At 40.6% G+C, this 15,917-nt stretch overlaps 1 protein-coding gene across 7 annotated transcripts in view; it reads left to right on the top strand.

Moving 5' to 3' along the window:
- The window catches only part of PTPRM (protein tyrosine phosphatase receptor type M), an 890,665-nt gene that overhangs the window by 808,220 nt on the left and 66,528 nt on the right, over window positions 1-15,917 (top strand). The gene's annotated exons all lie outside the window — the stretch shown is intronic.

Here is a 15,917-nt window from a genome sequence, read left to right as displayed (position 1 = left end):
TTAGATCGTCATCTTGAAATTATTAAAAGAAACATTTTATCTATTCATAACTCTAGCCACCTCAAGAATTAATTTGACATTTGCAAAAACAAATATATAGATATTCCTTAGGTCGTGAAATCTGTTTATGCAAGGACCTATGCCTTTGCCACAGGGGATGCAAGTTGAATCAATGAGTCACTCTCTCTGGAGTAGTGGAGAATGTATGAGATAACCCGTATAGGAATGCATACAATAACAAGTTAAAGCTTGTAGAGGTAGAGATAGCATGTGAGGAAACCTTAGATGAGCATGCCATTGCTTTAAGATGCGCTGATTGAAAAACAATATCACCTCTATTTTGTGACAGAGGTGAAATTGGTAGAACTTCTACATGGTAATGACATCACAAGCAAAGATATGAAAGCAGAAAATTAGTGCTCCAAATGGGGAGGTCATTAGGTTGGTCATTGGGCTAAGGGAAAGGAAAGGAAAGCTATAGAACAGGCTGAAGGAATTTATCAAATGGCTTTTGTAGAGTCTTTCCCACCAAATTATGGGGGGGGGGAGAGAAGAGAGAGTCATTAAAAGCTAAGGTTTGAAGTAACAGAACATCATATGGTAGTCACTATAAGATGAAGTAAAGAAAGGCTAGATGCAGGGAGGACCCAGTTGGGATTGTAGAGTATGCATTCCCTCCATTTTGTTATTTTATCATTGCTTCCAGTAATGCATTCTACCTCAGAAAGAGGAGCAGGGAAGTGACCTAGCAACAGTGAGGAGTTGGCAGCAGAAAGTCAAGAAGCAAGGGAATCCAGGGTGGTGCCACAGAAACCATGCTTAGAAAGTCTAGGCTTGGCAGTAGAGTTGCCACACATGCCAGAGGACCTTGAGGAAAGAGAAGGATAGAAAGGATTGGGATGAGGTTAAGGTCATGGAAAAGAGTGCTTTATCCAGAATGACACTCCTTATAGCAGGACTATCCAGTAGATTCTGCAAAGTGAAAATGTTCTGATTCTATGCTGTCCAGTATGGTACCTCTGGTTGCATGTGATTTTTGTCACTCAAAATGTATCTATTAATATAAACAAGGAACTTAATTTTAATATTGATTTAAATAATTACATTTGACTATCTTACCTATTGGGATTATTGGGCAGCAAAATTCTGGGGTAGAAACTATGTAAGCATAACTGAAATGAAGCCTAATCCAAGAATGTGACTTTGGGTGGTTCCATGCCTATGTCCACATTCTCAGTCACCACCTGTGGACTCAGCACCAGGTCTCAGGGACCTTCTGGACCACCAAGAGTATGTTCTTCTCTGAAATAAACTCAGAAGTGGTTCCTTGGCTAGTCAGAAGAAATGTCACATTTAGAGAGAGCCCAGCAGTTGACAGCAGGGTGGGCTTTGGCACAGCTTTTGCGTCAGTCTTTGGAGAACAAGCCCTTGGCATGAGTTCTTGCATCTGGAAGAGCAAGGACATGTGCCAAGACCTCGAGTCCTATCCCAGGCACCCTCCCCTCAACTTCGTGCTGCTTCCAGATGGAATCAGTCTGCTTTGGGAGAAATCCATTGTTACTTCTCCACAGCCATCCTTATGGCTTTCATAAGAAAGGGCCATTAACAAGATCTTATTTCATAACTTCAATTGCAATTTAAAATTAGTAGTTTCTACAAATTTATATAAAATTTTGGCTGTACATCTATAAAACATGACTGAGTTTGCAACCCATGTTTTCATGGAGAGAACACCGGGTTTTAAGAGTTCAACAAGATGAATGATAGATACTCACAGACAGCTGTATTTTCTCTGTCTCCTCACTTTTTTCCCCTCTGTATTCTATTTGAATTGTCAAAATTGAGGCCTTCTAGATTAATGTGGCTAGAACTGAAATCTCCCATGTCTTCCTTCTCTCTGTTCATTTTTTCACTCCCTGAGGGACATTATGTTTGAAGAAAATTTCCACTAGAGAAGTCACTTTTTCTTGGAGTTAGTTTGAATGATGTCATTGCATGGTCCTGCATGGTTTATTTTATCAAAAAAAACTGCTTCAACAATATTTAACATACCAACTATTGATTAAGCATATTGGAGGACGGCTAAGAAATGTCCACATAACCAGAAGTACTCAGAGCTACCCCTATCACAGTGCTCAAGGATCACTCTCAATAGTGCTCAGGAGACCAACCATGTGATACCAGGGTTGAAATCCAGACATCCAAGTGCAGGGCACATACTTCAGCCCTATGAGTTATCCCTACCTCTCTATTTTTCACTGATAAAATTCTTTACAATCTATTCACAGCAGGAGTGCCTGAAGCTACGTGAATAGTTGGATATACTGACAACCTTAGTCTTATTCTCAAGTGTTTGAAAGATCCAGATTTTCACCAAGTTCTTTCAACACAGAGGACATGCCATAAATTTATTTGCTCTCTCTTTCTCCTTTAATATATTGCCTTTCTTCCTGTGAATTACTGACTTGGGTTTTTGTTTGTTTTCTGCAAACTGATGGAGCTTTTAACACATGATATGTAGCTTTTTGGTGTGTTTTTCCTATCTATCCTTAATTTAATTGTTTTCCACTGGTGGCTGATACATTGATGACCTAGTATTCACTTCAACACATCTGCCTGCCCAGTTTTTACTCTATCTCAGTTCAGGAGTTATGAGTTGGCACACAGAGGATCAAAGGAGAGGAAGTCATATATGGGCTCTCAGTCCTTTCTCAGAGCCAAAGCAGAGCTGGAATTTCAAAGGCAGAGTTCCTGATGAGGGGCAGTTGAGTCTGCAGGTAGGTAAGATTGCAAGAATGATCATAATCTCCATCAAAAGCTAGAACCACAGAGACGGTAGAGCGTCCTGATAAGGGGAAGCTTCCTCCAGAATGACTCATAGACACGCCTGCTGACCACAGGGTTTGAAACTGAGAGACATTTTAAGTTCAGTTTTATTCTGCAAACTCACCTTAGGAGATCTGTGTTAGAGAACTTAAAAAAGATAATGTCAGGTAGCTGCAGAAGGAAGCACTGCAGGTCTTTGGAAGAGCTTGCCCAGCACCCAATCCTGCTTCCTTACCCTCTAAGCTCACCTGGAGATGCACAGAAGGAAATGCTAGGGGATTCTGACAGCGGTGTTTGACTGTCATTGCATTGGGGGATCAACAGAGCACCACAAATTCTGGAGAACATGACAGAGTCATGTGGTATGCACAAATGCTGGGATTCCACAGGAACCAAAGATCGGGGTTCAGTAGGTGGTGGGGGTGGGAGGCAGGACAGGCAGGTGTTCTGCCAACCTGAAAGAAGGGGCATTGTCAGAGTGCCAAGATGGGGTGCAGCCCGGCCCCCAACTACACTCAGGCCCAGGGCACTTGGGAAGGCAGACTGAGGTAGCAAGGGTCTTCACTTCTGTGACATCTGGAGTCTTCCTAATCATTCCTTGAAATAAATCATCGTTCAGGAAAAGAATACACATACACAAATTTTATAGAGAAGTTTAGACATTCATGGATTTACCAAAACTCAGCCTGAAAAATTCCTACACTCCAGATTAAAACACAAAACTCAGTTTGGGGGCCTAAAATCAAAGAATTAGTAGTCAAACTTAGAACACATGGTAAGGAGGCTTTGAGTAAGAAGTGTTAATAAAAGGCAGAGAGGCAGGGATCAAGAAAGGAAGGATGCTTCTAGGTCATGCCGTATTCCTGAAAACTGTGTTTTAAGAAGATTAATTAGTGTGGAATTATCCTGGAGATAATAGTGAGGAAGTAACCACACACAAAAAATTTATCTCGGTAGAAATGAATCATACAGACTATTATAATAGCTTTAGGTCAGTAGGGGTTTTATTTAATTCTGTAATATTCACTTATCACTGTCATCCCGTTGTTCATTGTTTTGCTCAAGCGGCACCAGTAATATCTCCATTCGTCCTGTTGCATGCTAGTGTAGCCGTATGGCGTACTGGGGGCTCTTTCATGGTCAGGGGAATGAGGACGGTCATTGTTAATGTTTTTGGCATATCAAGTATGCCACAAGTACCTTGTCAGGCTCTGCTGTGTCTATAATATTAGGGAAATATTTCCTAATATTAAATGTAATATCATGTCAGAAACTTGATTTTAAACTTCCTTTGAACCTGACTGACTCTAGTTTGATCCTTGACACAGCACATGGTTCCCCCAAGCCTCACCAGGAGTAAGCCTTGAGCAAGGCCTGGTGTAGCACAAAAAACAAACCAAGAAACCAAACAAATGAAAAGCCATCACAACTTTGAATTTTTTTTAAAAAAAAGTATTTTGTTTTTGCTTGGGAGACACACCTGGTGATGCTCAAGGGTTTCTCCGAGCTCTACACTCAGGAATCACTCCTAGAAGCACTGCGGGGATGATATGGTGTGCTGGGAATTGAACCTGGGTCAGCCACATGTAAGGCAAGCACCTTACAGCTATACAATCTCTTCAGCCCCACAACTTTGATTGTACAATATGCTTCTTCATTTCAAGAAAGGGATTAGTACAGGTCTTTCTTCCAAGTTGTGTTCATAGGATACCTTTTTTCTAAAACTCAGGAATTTGATTTGGACATTCACTGAATAAAGGGTTCAGTAGTATCCAATATGTACTAGACTTTGTACTAATTGTAAGTTAAATTATAACTAATTTAAGGTAACTTCTAGTGTATTATCATTTTAGATTTTAACTTGTTACATTTTGTAAATAAAAGAATTGAGACCCACGGGCAGGAGCAGAGTGAAAATAGAACTTAGGTCTATCTAGGTGCCCACAGTGTCCAGGGATGGCCTCTGGGAGCCTCCAAGTATCTCGCCGCAGGGAACCACCTGACCCTCACCTCTGAGAAAAGGATTGAGATTTGTGCTCCTTTCCAGATATCTGCATTCTGCCTCTTACATGAACTTTAGAATGTTCACCCCTCAGAATCACATTGTTCATCATTTATAAAATCATTTGTTTCATGGATTTATCATTCCCTTCTTTGAATTTATGATGCTACTCAAAGAAAGAATTTTCTAGCATCTTTTCATATCTGAAAATATCTCTCAATTGAAATTAATCTTAGATGCCTGCTTTATGGCACTGAGCAGTCAGAATGTCCCTGTCCCCACGGGAAATCCAGAAACCTTTTGGAGACCAAGGCTGCACAAGGATGCTGCACAGAACTGGTGGCATTGGTGACCAAGAGATTCTAGCAAGACAGTCACATCAGTTGAGTAGACATTCCTGTCAGATAAGCACACTTGACAATAAATAGGTAATGGACTAGGTGTCACTGCCCTTAGCCAGACACTGTGTTCTATGTGTGTGACACTGTGCTTCCTACATGACACCAAAAGGGTCACAGAGTTCATCCACACCTACTGCCTGACAAGCTGGCATGAAACAAATGCTCAGTATATTCTTAATGAGAATACATGGTTGAATGAATATGAATGAATCAGAAGTTGCTTTTGCAGGATATCATTCGGCAATAGAATATCCCAGCCATGCAGAAAGGGTACCTCATAGCATGGCCTGCCAAAACAGCTACTTATCTGGATGATCTTAGGAATTCAACATCTGTAACTGTTGAGTTTAAGGATGCTCAGCTCTGATTCCTAGGAATACTTTTTATTTAGGCATGTCAGTAAGTTAAAGCATTGTTTTTGAACCCAGCTGAAGTGATAGCACAGTGGGTAGGGCGTTTGCCTTGCACGCGGCCATCCCAGGTTCGAATCCTCTGTCCCTCTCAGAGAGCCCGGCAAGCTACCGAGAGTATCCCGCCCACACGGCAGAGCCTGGCAAGCTCTCCATGGCATATTCGATATGCCAAAAACGGTAACAAAAAGTCTCAAAAAGTTTCATGGAGACGTTACTGATGTCTACTCAAGCAAATCAATGGACAGCGGGAGGGCAGTGCTACAGTACTACAGTTTTTGAGCCAGACCGTCAGACTTTCTTTTTTAATTTTTTTTATTTTATAAGTTAGTTCACAATATTTTATTACATTTAATATTCAAACACCAATCCCACCACCATTACACCTTCCCACCACCAAATTCAGGATGTTTCCAACCCAAACTCAATCCCTTTCCCAAAACACAACTGAAATAATATATTTTGTACTGTCTGTTATGAAGAACTGCTGAACATGCTTACAAAACAGTGTTCATATAGGAAACAGTGTAAAGATTGTTCTTTTTGACAGGAGCCATTAAGATATATATATATCTGAAAATACATATACATACATATACATCACTGTCACTGTCCTCCCATTGTTCATCAATTTGCTCGAGCGGGCCCAGTAACATCTCCATAGGAGACTTTTGTTGTTACTGTGTTTGGCATATCGAATACATCACGGGTAGCTTGCCAGGCTCTGCCGGGCGGGTGAGATACTCTCGGTAGCTTCCAGGCTCTCCGAGAGGGGCGGAGAAATTGAACTCGGGTTGGCCTTGTTGGCTGCATGCAAGGTAAATTCCCGACCGCTGTGCTATTGCTCCAGCCCTATACATATACATATATATATATATATATATATATATATATATATATTTCCCTTTATGATTTGTTGCTTACTATCTGAACCCCATCAAATACGGTGTGGTAATTAGGAAGAATGAGTAGGGAGCATCTTATGATGTGTTTCACAGCTGCGTGGTCCAGGAATATGTTCACTCATATGTGAGGCTTGGTCCGAGTGTGTGGGGAGGCCTTTGATTCTGTTGAGACGGAAGCGGTCATTGAAGCCCTAGCCAATCAGGGCATTCAAGCCCAATACATCAGGATCCTCCGTGAGCTCTATTGCGGATTCACTACCAGGATCTCACCATTCTACAAAGAAGTGATCGCTGATGTCAAGAGAGGGGTGCGGCAGGGTGATACCATTTCACCGAAACTCTTCAGTGCCACCCTCGAGAACATCATGTGACGACTGGAATGGGAAGGAATGGGAGTGAAGATAGATGGTCGGCAACTACACCACCTCCGCTCTGCTGATGACATTGTTTTAATAACACCAAACATCAGCCAAGCGGCACAAATGCTGGCGGACTTTGACCGTGAGTGTGGAAAGGTAGGACTACAGCTGAATCTTACGAAGACAATGTTTATGAGAAACAGCCTTGTTCCTGACGCCCCATTCGCTCTCAATGGAACGACCATCTCCGAATGCAACAGCTATGTGTACCTAGGTCGAGAAGTCAACATGACAAATGACCTGGCACCCGAGCTGCGCAGGAGGAAGAGAGCGGCTTGGAACGCCTTCAAGAACCTCGAAGAAATAGCTAAGAGGACAAAGAACCTCCGGCTCCGGGCACATCTCTTTGATTCCACTGTTCTTCCTGCATTAACATATGCCTCAGAGACCTGGGCTCTACGCAAACAAGATGAGAACGCCATTCAGGTCTCCCAAAGAAGAATAGAAAGAGCTATGCTTGGAATATCACGTTTCACTCAAATGAGAGAACGAATCCGGAGTTCTGACATCCGTCGACGATCAAGGATCAGGGACGCGGTCTCATTTGCCAAGGTGTCGAAAATCAGATGGGCTGGTCACGTAATGAGATTTAAAGACGACCGTTGGACTAGAGCTGTTACTGATTGGATTCCACGGGATGTCAAAAGACCGCGTGGCCGCCCACCTACCAGATGGTCAGACTTCTTCGTCAAGATCATGAACGATCGGTTTGAGGCCCTTCATGTTCCCGGAGCGAACAGATGCCATTGGGCTACACTAGCACGCGACAGGGACAAATGGAGACGTTACTGGCGCCCGCTCGAGCAAATCGACGACTAACGGGAAGTTAAGTGATTAAGTGATCTGAACCCCATCAAATGCGGTGTGGTAATTAGGAAGAATGAGTAGGGAGCATCTTATGATGTGTTTCACAGCTGCGTGGTCCAGGAATATGTTCACTCATATGTGAGGCTTGGTCCGAGTGTGTGGGGAGCGACCTTGAGCATGGCAGTGGTTGGGTTCTGGAGGTTTTCAGCTGTTAGGGCAGGGTCCCTTGGAGCAGGGAGGGCTCTCACCTGCCCCACTTTAGGGCACCCCAAGTGAAACAGCCTGACGCGGGGTCTGGTGGCATGGCTATGGGGGCCTCATGTTATGCTCCCTTCTGGAAGAAGTAGCCATGTGATTTGGATGGTAGCTAATGTTCAGATTATCTGGTGCAGCAGGAGATGGCTTATGGGCGTGACCCCTGGGTCACCGGAGACTGGGGCAAATGGGCAGAAGATCTCCACTCCCAGGTTCCGTTGAGCCCAGAAGACTGACTTTCTTTATCTTTGAAATGACTGTTTATGTTTCTGCCAATATATACCTTTTATAATCAGTTTTGTTTGTCCTATTATAATAGAGTCATGTGTTGATACTTTGGAAGAGAGACTGAAACAATTTCTCTAAGAGACTTTGAGATACGACCAAACTTTGATGAGGAGAATAATAAAAATGTGGGGAGTAAAGGTTCACAGCAGAACTATCTCCAGAACTTCAATACCACATGAAGTTCAAGCTTTGTTATGGTGACTCCCTTCTGCTTGCTTTTAATCTGTTTCTTTTTTTTTCCATTTCTTCCTCATACATCATATGTTATGAATATTTTAATAAGGATTTGAAAAAGATAAGTATGTTTTTTATTTTTCAGTTCAAACTTCCCTTTCAGTCTTCTGAAGCAGTGAATAATAGTTCTTAGAATAAGACACTTAAGGTTGCCAGCCAGTCACTCTTGCAGCAAACTTGTCAGAAAGTCAACACAAGTTCTACTTTTTCTATAAAGAAGCTTTTATCTCATGCATTCTAACCTCCAGATGGAGATGAATGCTGGAAATTACTTTTTAGTATAACTGAAAGAAAAAAATTTAATCAAAAGCTAAATCTTCTTTAGGAAACAACTTTTGTTTCTCTTCCTCTGAACAACAGTATGACTTGTATTCCAAGTACAGATTCTTCCTGAGTTGCCATTGTGCTTCCTGCCCAGCAAAGTTATTTATGCATTATTGGTGGGCTGTAGGTTATGTTTGCATTAGTTTTTCACATCCTATTTAACTGAAAAAAATTCTCCCTTAAAGCATAGTTTTCAAAATTAAATTGGGAGGCTTTCAGGAAGTGTGCTTTATCCAGAGGCAGTGATTCCCTTACAAGGTCTAAGTATTCCAAATACTCACACCAAGTTCTCTAAGGAAGTCCCACCTGCGTTTTTTTACTCTACAGCAATAATTTTCTAAGAGAAAAGTAATATCAGAAATTAACAGGTTACTCACAAACCTCCTTTGAAACACCGGATTTGCTTCATCAGATAACAAAATCCTGGCCAATTAGGCAGGTCAGATCATAGATATTTTTTATCCTTGTCCTCTCAGTAAAGTTGTTCAATAGCAATGAGAAAATTTCAAGACATTTTAACATCAAAAGATGAAACCCAATGATGTTAGGCAACATCCACCCATGTTGTTATGTGTGCCATAGCCAAGTCATTGCTCAAGTAATGGAACCTAAATCAGTACAGAATAATTTTATTTTAGTTTGGGGGGGGCACACCTGGTGATACTCAGGGATTACTCCTGGCTCTGCACTCAGGAATTACTCCTGGTGTTGCTTGAGGAACCATATGGGATGCCAAGGAAGGAACCCTGATCAGCTGCATGCAAGGCAAGCCCTAACTGCTGTACTATCACTATGGCCCATGTACAAAATAATTTAAAGAGAAATTATGTGCTGTTAGTAAATAGGCACCCAATTTTAAATTTTTTAAATCTTGGAAAATAAAGGTATTCCTTATCAAGTCAAAAATTATGGAATCCTTTTGAACTGGTAGAAATTTTAAGTCTTTAAGTAAAATTCCTCGTTTTGTAGTTAGAACTGAAAGTACAAGTTGATTTTAGTAACTTTTATCCATATACATTCAAATGGGCTGTGCATGTGAATATGTTTGTGAATCACATGACTAACATACAGAATTTTAATAGAATGAAGGGGGCTGGAGCGATAGCACAGCGGTAGGGCGTTCGCCTTACAAGTGGCCAGCATGGCCAACCCGAGTTCGATTCCTCTGCCCCTCTCGGAGAGCCCAGCAAGCTACCGAGAGTATTCGATATGCCAAACACAGTAACAACAAAGTCTCCAATGGAGACGTTACTGGGCCCACTCGAGGAAATAGAATGAATATATCACTCAATTTAGGAAAATGCTGTGTACTTCTGGTCTCCTGAGGGGTCTTTGTTGAGGTCATATCTTTCTTCCATGCTCAAACTTTTGAAAGGAGGGGATAACCATACTCCCTGATGTATCCAAATAACCATACTTCCAATCGGGGGTATGGTGCTGCCAGCAGGTTAATCTGTACCTGTGAGACGAGTGCATCAGCAGCCTGATGGCGCCTTCAGACTTCCAGATACCCCTAAATTGCTGCTGTGCCTTTGGCCAGACCCCAAAAACTTGGGGCAAAGTTTACCAAGAAAGTAACTGCCAAAAGTTGGGTATGTGGGATACATACCCAAAACCAACTCCAGCTCAGCTATATAATTGGAGGCATGGCCTCTGGTTCTTGATTGAACTGCTTAATGGCCATGATCCCAAAGACTCAGAAACAAATCTTGAAACCCAGTGGCTTTTGGAAGAAATGTATCTGGTCCCTGCAGTAGGTTACCGGTGCTGAGCCAACCCAGGTGGGAATAGGTTCCATGCCTTGGCCTGTTTCCCCTGGTGGTTCGGTGGCTGCCATCCTCCAGAGGCCACTGGACAGTCAGGTTTGGGCTGGCAGTGACGAGACATGCAGGACCTCATGGGATGGGTGTGAAGCTGGTCCTGTCCTACCCACCCCAATGAGACCCCAAGTCATTGCCCACGAACGGTGTCTCTGGCTCCTGATCAAGCTCTTATTAACAGCCATGATCCTAGAGACTCAGGAGCAAATCTCAGAACCCAGCAGGTTTTAGCAGAAATCCCTCCAGATTTAAGTGTTAAAATTTTGGAATTTCAAAATCGCGTGGCCACTACTGCAGCCATGCGAAATCATATGTTATTCATAACCAGCAATGGAAAACAAATTGTCTACTGTTGCCTTTTCAGCAGATCTGAGTGTTGGGGTAAAATCTCAAATAATAATGGTGGGTCTGGTGTCAAAATATCGAATGTGATCAAAGTAGCGAGAGAGTAATGTGGAAATCATCTGCCCCACAGGTAGGGGGAGGGTGTGAGATGGGGGTATACTGGGGTTGTTGGTGGTGGAGAAGTGGGCACTGGTGAAGGTATAGGTGTTTCATTGTATGACAAAACTTAGACCCGAAAGCTTTGTAACTGCTCTCACAGTGATTCAATAAATAAAATTTAAAAAATGAAAAAAAAAGTAAAGTGGAGTTCATGCACAATTCAATCAGCTAATAAGTGGCTGAATAAATAGCAGTACTCCTACATAAAAAAAAAATAACCATACTTCCTGCATCAGGGTTCCTTGTAAAGCCAAGCCATCTCTTCTAAATCTGGTTCATTCATAACTGAACAAATATTTCTGTGCATTAAGTACACAACTCAATAGAGACTGGAAATGCAGCAGGGACCTCAGGAATTGCACACGATACAGGTATTAAACAAAACCCACCTCTAACTAATTTATGATTCTGCTGCAACACCAGATTTGGGAACTATTTAGGGCTATTTCTCTCCCTCTATCCCAATCTCATATAGCTGGAGAAAAAGCAAGACCTAATGCAAACCTCGATTTATGCTTGATTCTCAGACTAAAGTTCCTTTATCACACATGGACACCAGTTGGGATAAATTTGTCAAAACAGACACATAATTTAGGAAGCTTCTGATCCTTCCCTTCTCAACTAGCAGGATGCTTCAGGAAATTTCTTGCAGCATTGTACACCCTGCACTGCCCACAACAAGATCTAGAGAGCCAACTTGATTCTATTTTATTCATTTCTTAAATATATTCCTTTTTTGCTTCTATAAAAGTGGATCCCACTTGTATGCTGAGATAATATTAATTAAAGAAAATAGAGACCAGTGAGGCTTTTTTTTCTCTGGCGGGGCCCCTGAAGCATGTGAAGAGAAGGTGTTCCTTTCACTTCTGGACAGAAGACAGCCAGATCCTTTGGGCAGCCAAGTGCCTCCATTCGGAAGGCTGTCAGTCCTCTCCTTCCTCTCCTTGATTGCTTTCCCTCTGTTCCCCTCTTTACAGCAGGAACAAGTATCAGGATGAGTTGATGAGGTTCTCTTTGGAGACAGGCCTGATGAATGCTCTGTCTCAGACAGCAGGCAGCCCTCGTGATGTGAACATCTGTCATGTTCCTGTCTTCTGAGGCTACACATGCTTCCCCATGCACCTCTTCCAGCTCTTTATGCAAGATCACCAACAGCCATTCCCGTGGGCTAGGGGACCGAGATCCCACTGGTAATAGTGCCTCTTTCTCTGGATTGTAGAGCAGATTGTTGCCTCTCACTGCCTGCCAGCCCATTCTTTCTTTTCTATTTAGGAGTTTCTCTTTGGGAGCCTAATCTTTGGCCCTGTCACTCAAATCTGATCTGCCTGCCTTTATCATTCTGCTTCCTGTAATACGAACAATAATAGCCCTGTATTCCCATTTACAGTATGACTACTGCACTAAAAATGTTTGTCATGACTGAGAGGAGAGTGGAAGAGTCTCAAAAGAACAAAATCCAAGTAGTGGTTCATTTTGGTAATGAACGAGGATTTTCACAAATTCTTTGAAACTGAAGTGCACCCACAGTGGAAGACATGGTAGGAGTCACCCAGTTGCTGGTTGTATTCATAATGTTTCTTTGCTCATGGCTATAATAAAATCTTTGAGACTTGGCCAAAATCCCTTCCATATACAAACATGTTTTGTATTTCAAGACTTTCCCCTGCAAAACACAAGAGTAGCTGCTGGAGTTAGACTCAGATACTGCTTTGCAGACAACCTCCCAATATTAGCCATGATTATTACCATTACCCATATGACTCTATGGTTTCCTCGTATGTGTGTCTTTGTCTATTTGTTATATTTTTCCACAAAAGTTCTATTCCAAACTGTTAATGCCTCATTCCAGAATATTGTATTAAGAGAAAATCACTTATTTTTTTAGCCACTGTCCTATACCTCCATTCAAAGTACAAAGATTATAACCCTTGATATTTTTAAATACATATATATATACTGATTGAAAGACAAATTTATTATATCATTAGCTGGGAAACATATTCTTTCTGTGTCTGAAGCAGAATTGAGTGACATTGATAACAGCAAAGGACACTTGGTGTGCAGAGGGCTTCCTAAACGTACATACTTAAAGTTTGACCATATGCAAGTGAAGACACCTTCATTCCAAATAATAGGTCCCTTACAACTGGCTTATTCTAAATCAATTTCTGAAAAAAAAAGAATTAGACAAGGATGTTATAGAGAACAGCTTTGGAAGATTAAGAAACCACCAAAGGAAAAATCAGGAATGGGAAGTGACCTTCTGAGAAAGAATGCAATGACAGAGTTGCAAAGGGGGAGATAGAAGGGAGGCAAAGGTGAAGACAAGTGCTCTTGGTCTCCTAAACTGGTGCTGGACAGAGCTGGCTAGGCAGCACCACTTTTTTCCTTGCTAGGAGTTGACCAGATGCCTGACAGTGGCTAATCATGATATGTCCCATGGGGATGACAGGAATTCCTCCAGACCACATCTGAGATTCTCTTCACATCACAGAGTCCAAGAAATGCAGCTTCCAAGTGTCTTCCAAGCATCCAAGCTATGTGTCAGCTCCAGAAGAAGACTGCAGAGTCAGTAGTTGATTGGGTATTTAATAGTAAGGATTATTCTTTTTAAAGGTCTATAATACCTTCATAATTATGTTAATTTATAAAAGAGTGTAATAATCAGAGAATGACAATAACTGTATGAGTTCCCTTATATATGATAATAAAACCAAACAAAGGAATGAACAAAATAAAACCAAAGTACAGTTTTAGACTAGAATACCTATTAGTGATTATCAAAAGGGATGAGGGCTGGGTCATAGATAAATGACATAAATGGGATCAAATGTAATGTAGAAAAGAATAGAGTTGAATTTTTACTAGTAAAATTGATGTAATACAGATACAGGTTCAAGTGACAAACATCTGAAAATTACATAATGCGGTTAATTCCATAGAGAATTCTTTTGAAAAACAGATACTAGTGAATATTGCAAGCTGAGACTGCAACTGCTAGCCAGCGATTTAGTGTTTGCAGATGACCCCAACCCTCACACCTAAAGCAACACTTTCCTCACAGGGAGAAGAAATAAGTTGTGCCGAGAAGATTGTCACCAATAACACACTCACAAGTATATGAAACAAATCATATGGCATCACATTGATTATATAATCTTATTCTATATTTATTTTACATATAAAAAACTTTATTCAAAATTTTATGAGCATTTAGAATACTTGTACCACTTTAAAGAAACTTTCAGCTTTAAGTATGTATGCCATTGTTTTTATATTAAAAAAAAAATAGGGGCTGGAGCAATAGCACAGCAGGTAGGGCGTTTCCTTGCACACAGCCGACCCAGGTTAGATTCCCAGCATACCATATGGTCCCCTGAGCACCGCCAGGAGTAATTCCTGAGTGCAGAGCCGGGAATAACCCCTGTGCATTGCCAGATGACCCAAAAAAAGCAAAAAAATAAATAAAAATTAAAAAGTAAAGAGATAAGGATTTTTGGTAACAAAATTCATAATTTTTATTTAACCTTCATATAGTATGGGTCATGTGAGGGGAATCAAACTGTGTTGTCATATAGTTTTTAAATATTTATTTAAAATTTAAACACAGAAGTCTATTTTAATGAGAAGAGCAGTAGTTCATTTATGTTACAGAAATATCATGTAAAGCTTCCCTGGGTGATCTTATATAATATTTTTAAACATTTCACTCAAATTGATTTTGTCACAATCAGGTTTTGTTTAAGAAAAAAGAAAGCTTCATGTGGTCCAGAGAGATAGTACAAAGGATAAGGAGTCAATTTGATCCCTGATACCTCACATGATCTCCTGAGAGCCAGAAGTAAATCCTGAACACTGCTGGGTGTGGTACCCCAAAATAAAAAGCACAGACGGAAGCCTCTTTGAAAGTATGAAAAATGTAGGTCTCAGTAACACAAATTTCATTTATTTTTCTACAAGTCTAAGACTTCAGATAGCAAAAGGAGGAAATTATTCAGGATACTTATTTTATTTTCGGTGTATTTTTTTAATATACTTAATTATTTGTTTTTGTTGTGACTTGAGAGATGGGTAATGATGGTTTGAAATACACAGAATTTATTTTAGTAAAGATAAAACTACAGAATTTTTATTAGCATAACAAAAAAATAAATTAGTATAACAACTAATTGAGGTAGGATGAACTCATATTGAACTAAAATACTAGGCAATATGAGAATGGAGAATAAAATGTAAAAATTAGGATCCAAATTTTTGTTGCATTTCTTAGGAATAAATAACTGTTGATTAATCTCTTAAAAAGACATAGTCGTATTACCTAACATACTGTTTTATCCTTTTTGTTTAAAAATATTTTTATTTGCTTTTTACTGAATAAATAAGGTTAAGGTCAGATCCTTAACTGAAAGGAGGACCATGGTTGAAGGGAAATGACTGAAAGAAAAGGTTCCAGGGTGCTTTAGAATTCATAGATTGCTTTGTCCACTCAGAATTGGTTTATAGCAATTTCTCTTAACTAAGTCTAACACCTTTTGGTGTTCAGCCAGGATTTCATATGTTCTAGTCCTGTACCTAGAAACCAACATTCCACAGAAATCTTGAGAGAAATCCTGAAAGGTAACCATCAACATATGGATTATATGCTCTGAAGGCAATATTCATCATGGAGACAGTAGAAAGTATTTGCTGGGTTTTAGGAATAAGAAGCACATAAACCTATGA

Source organism: Sorex fumeus, unplaced genomic scaffold (genome assembly GCF_029834395.1).
Source record: "Sorex fumeus unplaced genomic scaffold, SorFum_2.1 ptg000128l, whole genome shotgun sequence".
In the NCBI taxonomy this organism is placed as follows: domain Eukaryota; kingdom Metazoa; phylum Chordata; class Mammalia; order Eulipotyphla; family Soricidae; genus Sorex; species Sorex fumeus.
Note: the sequence above shows the minus strand (reverse complement) of the source record. Positions and strands in the feature narration are given on the sequence as shown.